Raw genomic sequence first — 18110 nt, forward strand, 5'->3', positions numbered from 1 at the left:
TCCTTCGGTGAAGATGATATTGAGTCTTTGGGACTCAATGGAGCCTTCTCTTCCGAAGCTGTTTTCAGGTCCTTCTACCTTCTCCTAAGTACCCCTTCTCCTAGGGTTTGAAATACCCTTTCCCCGGGGTCATCTCTGAGTTCTTCAGGGTGACTGGTATCTTGTATATTCATGCCATGTCAATTGTTTGGAGGATCCTATACTGGATTGACCAAATAAATCAATCAAAAAGCCTTGATATAGGTATTCCTGAACTGGCCTGTGTATATGATCTCACAGCCTTCAATAATTCTCCCTTTCTCCTCAAAGTCAAAACCCACATAACTCCTCTTGTCCTAAAAACCAAACATAACGATGGAGCCTGGAAAGGAAAGTACCATTTTGTAAGACGTGACTCTGTTCCTAGTGGGGATCTCTTGTCAAATGCCTAGGTCAAGAAGGGTAGGATTCTTTTATATTGATAAAGGATCTTGGAATTCACATCTTCTTATTTTGTTTGCTTTTTTGCAGCTTTCAAATTTGAGGAGCTCGTCCCCGTTGCCGAGGAATTTGAAGGGAAGATCATGAAGTTATTGGCCTTGTCTAAAGCTAAAAGATCTTTTCGATTTGATCACTTCACTTTGCAAGAAAGCTCTTCTGCCATTGACCTTATATCGACAGGTAAGGATCCTCGATTCTTTTTTCTTGTGACGAAGGTTTTTAATAGTCTTCTGTTATATATTTATATAGGATCCAAAGTCACTCGTTTCGATGCTCACTTCACACTTGTTGATCTTTACACAACCATATCGAAGGATCAGCTGATGGTGAACAAGGAGAAGAGCTTATCCTCTCTTCCTCCAAGAAATCTGATACTGACTTGATTGTGAAGACCCTGGGATCTCGGAAAAGGAAAATTGTCGAGTCACCAGGTTTATCTTTAGAGAGCCTTAGAGCTGAGGAAGCACTCCAGAAATTGGTCTCTTTCTCCTAATCCGTAAGTATTGTTTTCATTGTTATTCTATCTTTTACCCTACCTTTTGTTGACTTACTATGTATTTGCTTTAGGTCTCTGATTATGTTTCCGTTGATCTAAGGATCCGAGTGGAAAGGACAAAACAAACCCTTCAGGTACAGGAGAGGATATGGAAAGTGACCAATGAGGATCTGTTGAGGAGAGTGGAGCTACTCAGGAAGGAGAAGGCTGAGAAGGAGGAAGAGCACTTGCACGAGATGGAGGAAGTAATCTCAGATGCAAAGGTCAGTTTTGTGATAGTTGTTTGGGAGGCCAAGATCCGTCTTGTGGAGGATCTTGAGAATGCAGGTTCCTGGGACGTGGATGGTTGGCGTGAGGCACTGGCCAAATTGATAGGCAAGCATGCCACTACCACTCAGGATCATGTATTACAGCTGACCAAGGGAGAGGAGAAGAAGGGCGCGACCGATGATGATCAGGCTAAGGTCTAGGCCTGTAAAACATTGGTTTGGGTAGTTTTTGTTTTTACTAGTATTGTAAAACAATTAATCTTTTGGTTGGGTTGGTGCACAACCCGTTTTTGAATGACATGGTAGTATTTTCCTTTTATATCTCTCTCTTGATTTTTCTGCATGACTGTTGTGATATTAGGATCCTTAAATAATTAGGATTCTAAAAAACTTAGTTCCTGCAAATAATCTTAAGATAAAATCTTCTTAGTGAATTGTTTTAATCATGCTTGAATTCTGATAACCAAATGATTTTTGCTTAGAATCCTTGAAAGTTTAGGATCCTTAAACCTTACTTAGAGTTTTTCGAGAATAAGAATAGATGGAACCTGATTATCTTCAAGTTTTTCCTTAAGCTTCATAAGCTCTTCAACCTTAGAATTTACTGAGGATAAACCTCGACTTCAAAAAGAACTTTGGATCGATGTTGACTTTCGATGATAAGGCTCTTCACCGATGAGGATCCTTAATGATGAGGATCCTTAATGTTAACATACACATTCTGAAATCGTGTATTGTTATTATTTAAAGCGAATAAAATTGAGTATTGAGTTCTAACAGATAGTTTTTACTAGAAATGAAGTAAAACTATGTTTAGAATCACTCATAAAATATTGGAAGTCTTATGAGATTCCAATTAATAGTCAAATAGTGAAATTTAGCGAAAATATAAAATTTGAAATAAGTGAAATTTTATTATTTAATGTTGCAGAGAATCTCGTTAGAAACATTTAGGCGAAAACCTCGTCGAAATCCGAGTTATAACGAAGCAGTTATGACCAACCGAAGATCCGTGATAAATCCGGAAAATACTTTGTCGTGTAAAAATTTAGTTTTTGATAAACTAATTTTTAGGCTTAGTGATGTAATGAAAGTTGTAGAACTCGTAAAAATAATCAACTTTCAGGATTAGTAGTAGATAGCTAAAAACTCGAATTTTAGATCGAGTGATTTTTAGCCGACACAACCTAAACGAGAATTGAAGGTCTCGTCATTTGTAGTACAATGGTAAAAAGTCTGACGAAAACGGATGTCGGATGAAGAAGTTATGAATTTTTAACGAATTACATGTCCCGGTCTGTTAAAAATAATAATATAAAAGTTAAATTCAAAATTAGCCGACGACGTCTAAATGAAAGTTGTAGAGCATAATTTTAGCTACGCGTGCATAAAAAGAACGTCAAAAACGGAGCTCGTATGCAAAAGTTATGGATTTTACAAGATTTGGCACATTTTTTATTTAATTTTCGCATGAATAGTGTTGATCCACGTGGCAATTTCTAATTGGACCGCAGCCTCGTTGGCACCTTCTGATTGGTCCGATGATGTGTCCGCCTTGTTTCCGATGTCGTGACTCACCCTCGCCCGGATCCGACGCGTGTCGCGATGAGTCGTCCGAAGCTGCTTAGTCACCCGGTGACTCCTCGCATCCGAAGACGACTGTTGCGTCCGAAGCGAGCCACCTGGAGCCCTCGCATGCGCGCCATCTGGTCCTCTCGTGAGCTACCATCTGTCTCGCTGACTCCTCCTTCTGATCAGCTGACCCTCGCATCCTCGCCCTATAAATACAAGGCATGCGAGCCTTGCCGAGAGAAATGGAGAAATTGCCATTTTTGGCCCCTCTTCCCATATTTTTATTATTTCCACTTCCCCCGAAGCCCCGGTATTATTATTTTTAAAGCCCGGAATACGTCCCGAAGTGCCCGGAGAGCCCGAGAAATTATTCTTTTCGGTTTGAAGCTCTACCTTTTTAGAACCCGGTTTTTAGCTAATTCTCCCGGTTTTCGACGAATAAAGCCATATTTGGAGCCGATATGCTGCTCAAATTACTATTTTAACCCCCGATTATTTCAAGGTGAGTTCGATATATAGGAACAATTGTATGTTATGTGTTATATGTGCTATGTGCTTTTCAGTGTTATTATTCTGAGTTATTTTCCCGTGTTATTTTTATTCGCTATTTTTAATAGAAAAGTTATACCTTTGACCATGTGATCAGTGAAAGGACTTAGATTCACGGTGGTACTGGTATGTAGCCTCTGGCCATGTAGAACATGTCTCGTAAGAGAATGACTTCTATTCTATGGCATTGGCAGAAGGTTAGATAGGAATGGTATGTAGCCTCTGACCATGTAGAGCATGACTCCTTAAGAGAATGAACTCTATTCTATGGTAGAGGCAAATGGTTAGACATGGCTATAAGCCTGAAATCTACCAAAATGTTAGTCAGAAATTATATGTCTTCTGTGCGATTTGGGCCAAAGCTTTATTGATGCATATCAAGTATTGAAATCATTATGTCTCATTGATCGTAAATCATTGAATCAAATCTTGAGTTGATATTGAAAGTCTGACATATGATATGCATATGCTATTGTTGTTCTTGTTCCGTTTTGCTTCTGTCATATTGGTATATATAAGGCATAAGATTATATTGTATCTATTTATTGAATTCACTAAGCGTTATCGCTTATCCCTCTCAATATTTAACAATTGCAGGTGATGAGTATCCAATATAGTTTTATACTGCTGAAAGATTTAGAGTAGTTAATACTATTTCTATGTATTTTAATGTTCATGTATGTATATGAATAGTAGATTCCTGGGTAGATATGAAATGTAATAAAACTTAGTCGGTTTGTATCCAATCTTTTGTAATCACTTTATCAATATAAAATATTGTTTTATAAATATGCATGTAGCATGTTTTGAGGAAGTAACTTAAGAATAATGTTGGAATAGTATGAAAGTTTGGGTCTTTCATAAATACGAAAGTTGGGGTCTTTCACTTAATGGTGAGGATCCATAACGATGAGGATCCTTAATCATTAGATCATACGGGGGAATTCCCTTCTTAGGATAACTTGTTCAGGTTATAAATTTTGACAATATTCTTGCATAAATTCAATTAATAACATGTCAATGTTTATATATCGGGGAGGATCCCAACTTGTGATGTATCTCATGGGAAATTTACTGCTTATGAATATGTTATGATTCGTGTGTATTTTCTGGGGGAAAATCCCAACGTGTGGTAACATTAAGATGTTATAAACCATATGTAATTTCTGGGGAAAGATCCCAATGTTTGATAACATGAAAATGGCATAAGCCTTAAGTAATCACTGAGGTAGGATCCCAATTTTTGGATAACATGAAAATGTTATAAACCTTAAGTAATCAGTAGGGTAGGATCCCAATTTTTGGATAACATGAAAATGTTATAAACCTTAAGTAATCATTGGGGTAGGATCCCAATTTTTGGATAACATGAAAATGTTATAAACCTTAAGGATCTTAACTTATGTTCAAAGATAAGAGTGTTGCCAAGTCACTGCATCGTGAAATGATCCCCTTATTCATATCCCATCATTAGACATTGTGCGTTCAAGCGAGGTGTGTAAACCTTAGTTCATGTGAAAGAGGTAATTAGCTCTTTAAAGCATAGAGGGGATTAAGTACCCTTAAACGTAGGAGAGATGATCAGTCTCTAGCTTGTGTATGTAATAGTTTAAAAAATCATATCGTTGATATAATGGAATTGTTAAGATGCTGAGATATTTATGTGTCAGGAGACTTATGTTTCAGGATCTTTAATTTTGAGGACCCTTATGTTTCAGGATCTTGGGGATGCTTGTGTTTCAGGATCTTCCTCCTTGAGGATATTGGTGTTCCAGGATCTTCAACCTCAAGGATCTTCATGTTTCAGGATCATTGCTTATGGAGATCCTTAGCGATGCGTTGTTCTGCATGGCAATAGTTAGCTAGGGGTGGGCGTTAGTCTAGCTAACGCCCCTCCGATGCTTAATTTAGTAATGTAATTGAGGAGAAAATAAGTAATGATGAAAAGTTTAAGGTAAAGAACATGTACACCTTGGTATTGTAACGACCCAAAAATCAAGGGTAAAAATTTCATTTTTAATATAGCTAAAAAATTGATACCATTTATTCTAAACAATTCAAATCATCATTAAGTAAAACATTTATCAAAGTTCATCCCAAAATCATTCATTGCGGAAATCATAGGTGTGTGCACTACGATCAATCTGAGACCTTCCTTTCAATGATACCTGAAACCATAAACAAAACCTATAAGCATGAAGCTTTGTGAGTTTCCCAGAGCATACCATACACACAAACCACATATCACATATCCTGTTGCTATAAAAGCTACCGGTATCACATTTCATGCTAGCTATAAAAGCTACATATAACACATAAGCCATGCATACAAAAACATGTAAGCATGTCTTGGGCTCCCCCCAGGGTCTTACACCATTGTGCCATGGGCTACTCCACATGGTCTTAACCTGAGAATGCCATAAGCTACCCCACATGGTCTTATATCTAATTGCCACGGGCTCCCCCCGAGGTCTTCCATGCAAGTATCACAAAGACAACTAGCATAACACATATCACATAAACATATCATATATCATGGAAATACCTACACATAACACAATTAAACCAGTAAAGATGTTGTGGGCTTCCCCCAGGGTCTTACACCATTGTGCCATGGGCTACCCCACATGGTCTTTACCTAGGAATGCCATGGGCTACCCCACATGGTCTTACATCCAATGCCACGAGCTCCCCCCGGGGTCTTCCATGCAATAACACACAATCACATAGCATCTCAAATCACAGAATGACAAACATATATACCATAATTACATAATGGGCCGACCTTGGTGCCTTAGACCCATGGGTATGGTGAGAAGACTCACCTCGAATGCAAAAGCTTCCTGAAGAAATCCTTAGTTGCTGCCCCACCAGCTACCCGAGCTATCACTACCAATCAATATACCCAATTAGCAATTGGGTCCCATACCATAATCCTTAATCCATGCATGGGGTAAAATGACCATTTTACCCCTGGCCCAATATGATCCAAAACTAAGGCCCAAACCCAAAACCAAAGCCCAACATTATAATGTCTATAAAACCATCAATGGCCCAATTTTCAAAATTGGGCCCAAACCTTTCCAATGGACCTTATACTAAAGCCCAATATTCTCCTTAGTCAATAATCTGGACCCCAAATGGCCCATGAAGGCCTACAACAACCTAGTCCAAGAATTGGCCCAAACCGAGGCCCACAAATGTGAAGTCCAATTCTATATTGGGCCACAAGGCCCAATACGCCCAACTATACCAATATTAGCTCAAGATACCTTCAGATCCAACACACCGCAAGTCTAGGCCCAAAACCATTATGGACTAGAGGTCCGAAGTTCACTAAGGCCCACGTCCTCCTGAGAGCGTACGCCCAACATACCTCTTATATACGCTTAACGTACTACATAGTATGCCTAACGTTCAAACACCTCATGCACAACATCCATTAAGTGCTTAATACTCGATCAAACAAGTCCAAATCACATATCTGAGCTATACTTAACGTCTAAACCCATAAAGTCACTAACTTGGTGACTTTGCATGCGCCAAATAAACCCAAACTCCAAAAATGGCATTCTACTTCCATAAAAGTGACCCTAACTCAAGCATGAACCCATTAAGACCATCAAGATCGCAACTTTCTGCCTTAGGGATTCAAATAGCATCAAGGGTGGCAACCCCAAGCCTAAAAACGGATTTGGAACCATAAAGCTCCATTCTTGGGACCAAAAAGATCCGAAAACTCAACATAATAGATCTAAGAATTCAATGGTCAAGTTCAAAGGTTTATAACTTTATCAAGCTGAGAATTAGTCCTAAAAGCCAGATCCATAAGCTCCTCCTTGATTCCCATCTTTGCATCAAACTTCATCTTCTTGAAAATGGGTCAAACACCCAAAAAATGGACTCAATAAGCTCAAAATGCCACCACAAATCATATATGAAGATTTCTAGGGTTTAGAGGGGTGGAGGCTGAAGATATTAGGGTTAGGTTATGAGATAAGGAGTTTAAATAGGGTCCAAGAACCTAAAATATGGTTCTGATCTGACTGGAGTACACCCAACGTACATATGGTACACCCAACGTACTCCGAAGAATATTCACGACCCTCCTGGTTAATACACCCAGCGTACTAAAAGTACGCCCAACGTACTGCCTTCTTCACTAGTACGCCCGGCGTACTAGGCTAAGCTTGAAACTACTAAACTTTCGAAGGCCATAACTTCTTCGTTATAAATCCGTTTTTGACGATCCTTATATCCACAGAAAGGTGACGAGAAGCTCTACACATCTATCAACCTGATATATTAATTTAGACCTTCCGAAAAAATCCAATATCCATAAAAGCCCGAACTGACACTTTACCGAAATACCACCAAGCTCCAAAATACAAACCGAACACCCGGAACACTTATAATACATAACCCGCACCGAAATGGGCCTAGATCTTACCTTATCTAGAGCCATACTCCTTATGATGACCAACCTTTGGCCCACAGCCTCACACTAGAAGTTAATTCGGAAAAGAGCGTTATAACTCTCCCCCACTTAAATTAGATTTTCCTCGAAATCATGAATTACTATCCCCGACATACCAGACAACCGGAGCAACACTGCCATAAACCGTGAATACTACAGCCTACTAAAGGCAACTGAATCCAATCCTCATAAGGTCCTAGAACACGGAGATGAACAAATTCTTTGCAACCCGATCACACCTGCCCCATCTGAAATCTGAAGTCTCGAGATGGTCTGTCTCTCTAAAAGACTGCCCACAACGAATCTTCTTCGAACTGATTTCCCAAGAAACTTGTCTAGATAGAATACTTCACCCTCGCAATACCTTGATGCTTCCTAAAGAACAATATCACCGACCAACCGCGACTACCGAATAACAAGCAATTCCACATATAGACCCCAAATCACTGAAGTCGCTCCTACTCCTCTTGATGCCACATGGCTACTTTCTTGGAGAACACCAGGGGACCTCCCTGGTCCGAACCTGTCTGCCAACTGTCTTGAACACCCACACATACCCGATTGCTGAGCCAAAAACACACTCAACAATCCCCTCTGACCTCTGACAGACTACCTCGTCTAACCATAATTTCCCTATCTCCTTCAACCCATTGATCCATCCGATCGAGATAGGCAGACAACCCATCGCCACAAAATCCAACACCAAAAAGGTGAATACTACCAGAATAGCTGTAGATTTACATCATACATGGCCTCCGTCGACCCACTGTTTCCTGATTCAAACATGTCGTGGATCTATTACGGATAGGGCCACCCGAGACACATCATAATGGCTTAAACTACCATAAAACCAATCCGTTCACTACCCTGAAATTCTGCCATCGATGACCTTGGCATTTAGATTCCCCACATCCCAGCTCACTGGAACAAAATCCCGCACGAATTCCGATTTGGGTTCCTATCCAAATCCAAATTGTTACTCCTGTCCTATCCAAAGATCCTCGAATCGGCATTAGCATATTGAACCATGACTTCCTTTCATCACTTACTCGACCAATTAATAAATACCCTTAGCCGATTCCCTAAGACTTCCAGTCTCGCACCCGGTCCAGTCACCAGGTTCTTATGAGATCCAATAACAGGGCTACCCAGCCGCAGCCCTACAGAAACATGCACTACTCGACCACAAAATCCTGCATGACAAGGTCCAACCCTTAGCTCAACAGTATCTATCGGTTCCATCCTAAATTCCCCTAACTATCCGGTCTCGCCCCCGAATAACTGATAGGTGAATCACCTCTGGTCCTGATCCTAACTAAGTTGTGGCTCCCCCATAACCCTACAAACTAGATTTCCCTAGTCCAAATCACATGGAAGAATCCATCAACGCTACGACACCCCTGCAGTCTTACAACACTCTCTATTGCTAGCGAGTGATACGGCTCCCCCACAGTCTTACAACACTTCCCACACTATCTGAGCGATAGTGAATGCTACAGCTCCCCCGTACTCTTACAATACTTTCGAAACTACCCGACTGATAGTGAATGCTACGGCTCCCCCGTAGTCTTACAACACTTTCCACACTATCCGACTAGTAGTGAATGTTATGGCTCTCCCGTAGTCTTACAACATTTTCACCCTCACATTATCACTGACCATAGCCCTATCGCTCATCTATCAATCCAAACACATCTCAACATTGAGCGTCCACGTGTTCTATCCACCTAATTGAACTCAAACACTAACCGGAACTCTACCTGGTTCCCTCCCCCAAAGCCTGCTATATGACATCAGACGACACGATCCAAATGTTTAGGAGTTTCCCGAACTCCCATCCACGATATCCTGTAATCAGTCAGCCCCTAAGACCGACCTTCCTCCCCCAAGGGGAATGTGAGACGCATCCTTGTCTTACACTCGTTTCTATCCTTGATATCTGAATAACTCTCCCCTACTTAGATTCAACTAAGTCCACTCAACATATGAGAACTGAAGGATTCCTAAACCCTTTCTCGTTCCAATGATCAATCTGCTGCGCCCAGTGCTTAACAAAGCTTTAAAACCATGAATAACCCTTCCAAAACAAAACGATTCCCGAAAACCAGCTAACACTTCTTGAATCCCAACAATGCCAATGACTCTAGATGTTCAAACTGATATCACACTCAGATCTCAGAGTCCAAAAGTCGGATGCTTCCCACAACACTTCGGTGACCACTTCTCTCTTCCTTTGACAACCACAAAAGCCTTTCCAAACATAATTGCTAAGGTTACTGGATCCTAGTCATAATTCCCTCGTTCAAGCCGTTTAACCAACCCCGAAAATAACTGGAGCAGGTGCACCCACTGCTCATCCCCGATCGTCAGACAATCGACCTCCTTGTCATCCAGACAACAAAAATGTATCGGGCTTGCTCCCTATGCCCAATCCCTGATGACGTGGCCAAACCTGCTACACGTGTAGCAACCCGGATCACTGGATAGATTCCGATAACGACTTGGAGCAATCACGGTACACACGGAATTCGCTTCGCAAGATACATCCTCCCGAAGATCTCTCAAAGATTCCTTGACATGTCGAATGGCATCTGAAAACCGTTGCTAACCCAGACAATAGAAGAAAACCAACCTGAGATCCAAGTCATCACAATTCCCCAAGCGTTACAAATACTCGGTATCCACCGGAAATGGCCGAAGATAGCATATCCACGAACATCTGAAGGGTTCCTGACCACCTCCTCTTGTGGTACCCCGACCACCCTGAGAACATAATGTAGCACCTATTCCCGATCATAATGACAGTCCTCGACTCTGAGATCCGTATCATTCAGGGTCTCGCATCCGAACACACTCACCAGCTCCATCGACACGACTATACTGTAATCGCTAGAGCAATCTCTACTCTACCGGGCTACAACTATCCATGAGACTTAGTCTTTAAACCCGAATGTGAAATAGATCGCACAATCAACCCTTGCCGCATGATATAAAGGATCCAAGGCGAACTCAAAATCCTGGCAGTCCTTCCACTACTGGCTCACCACCGGTTCTGGGACCAAACCCTGTCCCATCCATGCATGCTCACCTTCATTCTGCAAAAAAGCAGCTAATCCCACGATCAAGGCATAACCAAGAATTCTGATTCCCGTAAGCTTCTCAGATTCTCCAAGACTCTCACCGATTCGAGTATGGATCCTGTGCTTTCAGTAGTACATGCCAAATACTACCTTCCGCACCTATCCATACTTTCCTCAGCAATCCTTCTGAATCCTCTAAGTCACTTACTCCACCAGCACACTAAATGTCTGCTAAACAACAAGACAATCTCTACCGTAGCACCTCCTAGGCTCCCCTTAGGTTCCCAACTCCACCGAATCGCCCTACTAAGCTAATTGGAGCATATCATAGGCTTTCCTAGGTTCCCAACCTCGTTGTGCCATCAACTGGTGAGGACTCCTCATGATGTTAGCCATCCACCTCCTGGATATCGTCATATCCACTTAGTAGCTGACTCCCATCATTCAAGAGTTCCACGAAGCACAAAGAAAGCAGCATTAGTGCAGTAGCATTCCGATCCAAAGAACTATCATAGAACTTTCCATCCACAAGTAGCGACTTGCAATGTCCACATCCATCCATCCTCACAGTCGGCTGCCTTATGCATGTAAATTGTACACAGAGCAGGAAACGAGTCCTAACCGTATACAATTTTTAAAACATACACTTAACAGTTACCAATACCAATTATCATTCTAATTCCAGCATGACATCCAATATCCTCATGGCTACAAGCACCACATATCAGGCCAACCTATTGCTGACTACTCAGCACTAGCATGCAAGTTTACCAGTTCATACAACATATAATGGCATCTCCCCTAGCCTTGACTAGCATGCGATTCGCAGATTCATAATCAAATCATAACAAATAACAAATGTGGGCATTCTGGGGAAACTTACTTGAGCTCGGTTGATTGCATGCACCACACCCTTTCTTGTCTTAGAAAACCTTTTCCATGAAACATTTTCTTTTGAAAATTTTGAAAGCTTTACAGATCCTCGGTTTGAGTCCAAACACACCCGAAGGTATCCCCGAATACCTCAAACCAAGGCTCTGATACCAACTTGTAACGACCCAAAAATCAAGGGTAAAAATCTCATTTTTAATATAGCTAAAACATTGATACCATTTATTCGAAACAATTCAAATCATCATTGGGTAAAACATTTATCATAGTTCATCCTAAAATCATTCATTGCAGAAATCATAGGTGTGTGCACTGCGATGAATCCGAGCCCTTCGTTTCCAAAACGATGATACCTGAAATGATAAATAAAACCTGTAAGCACGAAGCTTAGTGAGTGTCCCAGAGCATACCATACACACAAACCACATATTACATATCTTGTTGCTATAAAAGCTACCTGTATCACATTTCCTGCTAGCTAAAAAAGCTACATATAACACATAACCCATGCATACAAAAACCTGTAAGGATGCCATGGGCTCCCCCCCTGCCCTAGGGTCTTACACCGTTGTGCCATGGGCTACCCTACATGGTCTTAACTTGAGAATGCCACGGGCTCCCCCCGAGGTCTTCCATGCAAGTATCACAAAGACAACCAGCATAACACATATCACATAAACATATCATATATCGTAGAAATACCTACACATAACACAATTAAACCTATAAGGATGTTGTGGGCTTCCCCCAGGGTCTTACGCGATTGTGCCATGGGCTACCCGACATGGACTTTACCTAGGAATGCCATGGGCTACCCCACATGGTCTTACATCCAATGCCACAGGCTCCCCCCGATGTCTTCCATGCAATAACACACAATCACATAGCATATCAAAACACAGAATGACTAACATATATACCATAATTACATAATGGGCCAGCCTTGGTGCCTTAGACCCATGGGTATGGTGAGAAGACTCACCTCAAATGCAGAAGCTTCCTAAAGAAATCCTTAGTTGCTGCCTCACCAGCTACGCGAGCTATCACTACCAATCAATATACCCAATTAGCAATTGGGTCCCATACAATAATCCTTAATCCAGGCACGGGGTAAAATGACCATTTTACCCCTGGCCCAATATGATCCAAAACTAAGGCCCAAACCCAAAACAAAAGCCCAACATTTTAATGTCCATAAAACCATCAATGGCCCAATTTTCCAAATTGGGCCCAAAGCTTTCCAATGGACCTTATACTAAAGGCCAATATTCTCCTTAGTCAATAATCCGGACCCCAAATGGCCCACAAAGTCCCACAACAACCTAGTCCAAGAATTGACCCAAACCGAGGCCCACAAATGTTAAGTCCATTTATATATTGGGCCACAAGGCCCAATAGGCCCTACTATACCAATATTAGCCCAAGATACCTTCATATCCAACAAACCGCAAGTCTAGGCCCAAAACCATTAGGGCCCAAAGGTCCGAAGTTCACTAAGGCCCAAGTCCTCCTGAGAGCGTACGCCCATCGTACCTCTTCTGTACGCTTAGCGTACTGAGCAAATGGACTGTACGCTCAGCGCACTACATAGTACGCCCAACGTACAAACACCTCATGCACAACATCCATTAAGTGCTTAATACTCGATCAAACAAGTCCAAATCACATATCTGAGCTATACTTAACGTCTAAACCCATAAAGTCACTGACTTGGTGACTTTGCATGCGCCAAATAAACCCAAACTCCAAAAATGGCATTCTACTTCCATAAAAGTGACCCTAACTCAAGCATGAACCCATTAAGACCATCAAGATCGCAACTTTCTGCCTTAGGGATTCAAATAGCATCAAGGGTGGCAACCCCAAGCCTAAAAACGGATTTGGAACCATAAAGCTCCATTCTTGGGACCAAAAAGATCCGAAAACTCAACATAATAGATCTAAGAATTCAATGGTCATGTTCAAAGCTTTATACATTTATCAACCTGAGAATGATTCCTAAAAGCCAGATCCATAAGCTCCTCCTTGATTCTCATATTTGCATCAAACTTCATCTTCTTGAAAATGGGTCAAACACCCAAAAATAATGGACTCAATAAGCTCAAAATGCCACCAAAAATCGTATATGAAGATTTCTAGGGTTTAGAGGGGTGGAGGCTGAAGATATTAGGGTTAGGTTATGAGATAAGGAGTTTAAATAGGGTCCTGATCTGACTGGAGTACACCCAACGTACTCCTAAGAACATTCGCGACCATCCTGGTCAGTATGCCCAGCGTACTGCCTTCTTCACTAGTATGCCCAGCGTACTCCTTGTGTACGTCCAACGTACTCGGCTAAGCCTGAAACGACTAAACTTCCGAAGGCCATAACTTCTTCGTTATAATTCTGTTTTCGACGATCCTTATATCCACGGAAAGGTGACGAGAAGCTCTACACATCTATCAACTCAAATATTACTTTAGACCTTCTGAACAAAAATCCATTATCCACAAAAGCTCGAACTGACACTTTACCGAAATACCCCCAAGCTCCAAAATACAAACTGAATATCCGAAACACTTCTAATACATCACCCGCTCCTACATGGGCCTAGATCTAACCTTCTCTAGAGCCATACTCCTTATGATGACACCCCATCGACCCACACCCTTAGACTAGAAGTCAATTTGGAACAGAGTGTTACAACACTCCCCCGCTTAAATTAGATTCCATCCTCGAAATCATGCATTACTATCCCCGACATACCAGACCACCTGAGCAACACCGCCACAAACCCGTGAATACTACAACCTACTCAAGGCAACTGAATCTAATTCTCATAAGGTCCTAGAACACGAAAATGAACAAATTCTTTGCAACCTGATCACACCTGCCCCATCTAAAATCTGAAGTCTCGAGATGGTCTGTCTCCCTTACTGACTACCCACAACGAATCTTCTTTGAACTGATTTCCCAAGAAACCAGTCTAGATAGAATACTTCCCCTCACAATACCTTGATGCTTCTTAAAGAACAATATCACCGACCAACCACGACTACTGAATCACAAGCAATTCCACATACAGACCCTAAATCACTGAAGTCGCTCCTACTCCTTTTGCTGCCACATGGCTGCTTTCCTGGAGAACACCAGGGGACCTCCTTGGTCCCAACCTTTCTGCCAACTATCTGGAACACCCCACACATAACTGATTGCTGAGCCAAAAATGCACTCAGCAGTCCCCTACGACCTCTGACAGGCTACCTTGTCCAACCATAATTTCCCTATCTCCTTCAACCCATTGATCCATCCGATTGAGATAGGCTGACAACCCGTCGCCACTGAACCCAACACCAAAAAGGTGAATACTACCATAATAGCTATAGACTTACATCATATCTAGCCTCCGTTGACCCACTGTTTCCTGATTCCAACATGTCGTGGCTCTATTACGGATAGGGCCACCCGAGACACATCACAATGTCTTAAACTACCATCAAACCAATCCGTTCACCACCCTGAAATTCTGTCGTCGATGACCTTGGCATTTAGATTCCCCACATCCCAGCTCACTGGAACAAAATCCCGCATGAATTCCAATTCGGGTTCCTATCCAAATCCAAATTGTTACTTATGTCCTATCCAAGGATCCTCGAATCGGCATTTGCATATTGAACCATGACTTCATGTCATCCCTTACTCGACCAATTAATAAATACCCTTAGCCAATTCCCTAAGACTTCCAGTCTCGCACCCAGTCCAGTCACCAGGTTCTTATGAGATCTAATAACAGGGCTATCCAGCCGTAGCCCTACAGAAACATGCACTACTCAACCACAAAATCCTGCATGACAAGGTCCAACCCTTAGCTCAGTAGTATCTACCGGTTCCATCCTAAATTCCCCTAACTATTCGGGCTCGCCCCCGAATAACTAATTGGTGAATCACCTCTGGTCCTGATCCTAACTAAGTTGTGGTTCCCCCATAACCCTACGAACTAGCCTGCCCTAGTCCAAATCACATGGAAGAATTCGTGAACGCTACGACACCCCCGCAGTCTTACAACACTCTCTATTGATAGCGAGTGCTACGGCTCACCCGCAGTCTTACAACACTTCCCACACTATCTGACCGATAGTAAATGCTACGGCTCCCCCGTACTCTTACAACACTTTCCAAACTACCCGACTGCTAGTGAATGCTACGGCTCCCCCGTAGTCTTACAACACTTTCCACACTATCCGACTAGTAGTGAATGTTATGGCTCGCCCATAGTCTTACAACATTTTCACCCTCACATTATCACTGACCATAGCCCTATCGCTCATCTATCAATCCAAACACAACTCAATGTTGAGCGTCCACGTGTTTTATCCTCCCAACTGAACTCAAACACTGACCGAAACTCTACCTGGTTCCCTCCCCCAAAGCCTGCTATATGACATCAGACGACACGATCCAAATGTTTAGTAGTTTCTCGAACTCCCATCCATGATATCCTATAATCATTCAGCCCCTAAGGCCGACTTTCCTCCCCAAAGGGGAATGTGAGACGCATCCTCGTCTTATACTCGTTTCTATCCTGGATATCTGAATAACTCTCCCCCACTTAGATTCAACTAAGTCCGCTCAACATATGAGAACTGAAGGATTCCCAAAACCTCTCCCGTTCCAATGATCAATCTGCTGACAGACAGTGCTTAACAAAGCTTTAACACCATTAATAACCCTTCCAAAACAACACGATTCCCAAAAACTAGCTAACACTTCTTGAATCCCAACAATGTCAATGACTCTAACTGTTCAAAGTGATATCACACTCAGATCTCAGAGTCCAAAAGTTGGATGCTTCCCACAACACTTTGGCTACCACTTCTCTCTTCCTTTGACAACCCTAAAAGCCTTTCCAAACATAATTGCTAAGGTTACTGGAACCAAGTCATAATTCCCTCGTTAAATCCCTTGAACCTACCCCGAAAATGACTTAAGCAGGTGCACCCACTGCTCCTCCCCGATCGACAGACAGTCGACCTCCTTGTCGTCCACACTACGAAAAATTAACGAGCTTGCTCCCTATGGCTAATCCCTGATGACGTGGCCAAACCTGCTACACCTGTAGCAACCCAGATCACTGGACAGATTCCAATAACGACTCAGGCAATCACAGTACACACGGAATTCGCTTAGCAAGATACATCCGCCCGAAGATCTCTCAAAGATTCCTTAACATGCTGAATGGCATCTGAAAACCGTTGCTAACCCAGAAAATAGCAGAAAACCAACCTGAGATCCAACTCATCACAATTCCCCAAGTGTTACAAATACCCGGTATCCACCGGAAATGGCCGAAGATAGCATATCCACGAATATATGAAGGGTTCCTGACCGCCTTTTCCTGTGGTACCCCAACCACCCTGAGAACATAATGTAGCACCTCTTTCCGATCACAATGACAGTCCAAACCCTTGGAACGAAACTTCATCGCGCAGTTTCTGAAAGCGTTGCACTGCATCCGAACCTGTTGGCCTCTCAAATGTTGATCCAATAAATCCACCTAACCTGAACCTATCTCATAAGATACTCCTAATCAATCTTCCGTCCTCGACTCTGAGATCTGTATCATTCAGGGTCTCACATCCTAACACACTCACCAGCTCCATCGACACGACTATACTGCAATCGCTAGAGCAATCTCTACTCTACCGGGCTACAACTATCCATGAGACTTAGTCTCCAAACCCGAATGTGAAATAGATCGCACAATCAAACCTTGCTGCCTGATATAAAGGATCTGAGGCGAACTCAAAATCCTGGCAATCCTTCCACTACTGGCTCACCACCGGTGCTGGGACCAAACCCTGTCCCATCCCTGCATGCTCATCTTCATTCTGCAAAAACCAGCTAATCCCACGATCAAGGCATAACCAAGAATTCTGATTCCTGTAAGCTTCTTAGATTCTCCAAGACTCTCACCGATTCGAGTATGGATCCTGTGCTTTCAGTAGTACGGGCCAAATACTACCTTCCACACCTATCCATACTTTCCTTAGTAATCCTCCTGAATCCTCTAAGTCGCTTACTCCACCGTTAAACTAAATGTCTGCTAAACAGCAAGACAATCTCTACCGTAGCACCTCCTAGGCTCCCCTAGGTTCCCAACTCCACCGAATCACCCCACTAAGCTCATTGGAGCATATCATAGGATTTCTTAGGTTCCCAGCCTCACTCTGCCATCAGCTGGTGAGGACTCCTCATGATGCCATCCATCCACCTCCTGGATATCATCATATCCACTTAGTAGCTGAGTCCCATCATT

The sequence above is a fragment of the Lactuca serriola genome, chromosome 8, assembly GCF_051521515.1.
Source record: "Lactuca serriola cultivar US96UC23 chromosome 8, Lser_US96UC23_V15, whole genome shotgun sequence".
Lineage (NCBI taxonomy): Eukaryota > Viridiplantae > Streptophyta > Magnoliopsida > Asterales > Asteraceae > Lactuca > Lactuca serriola.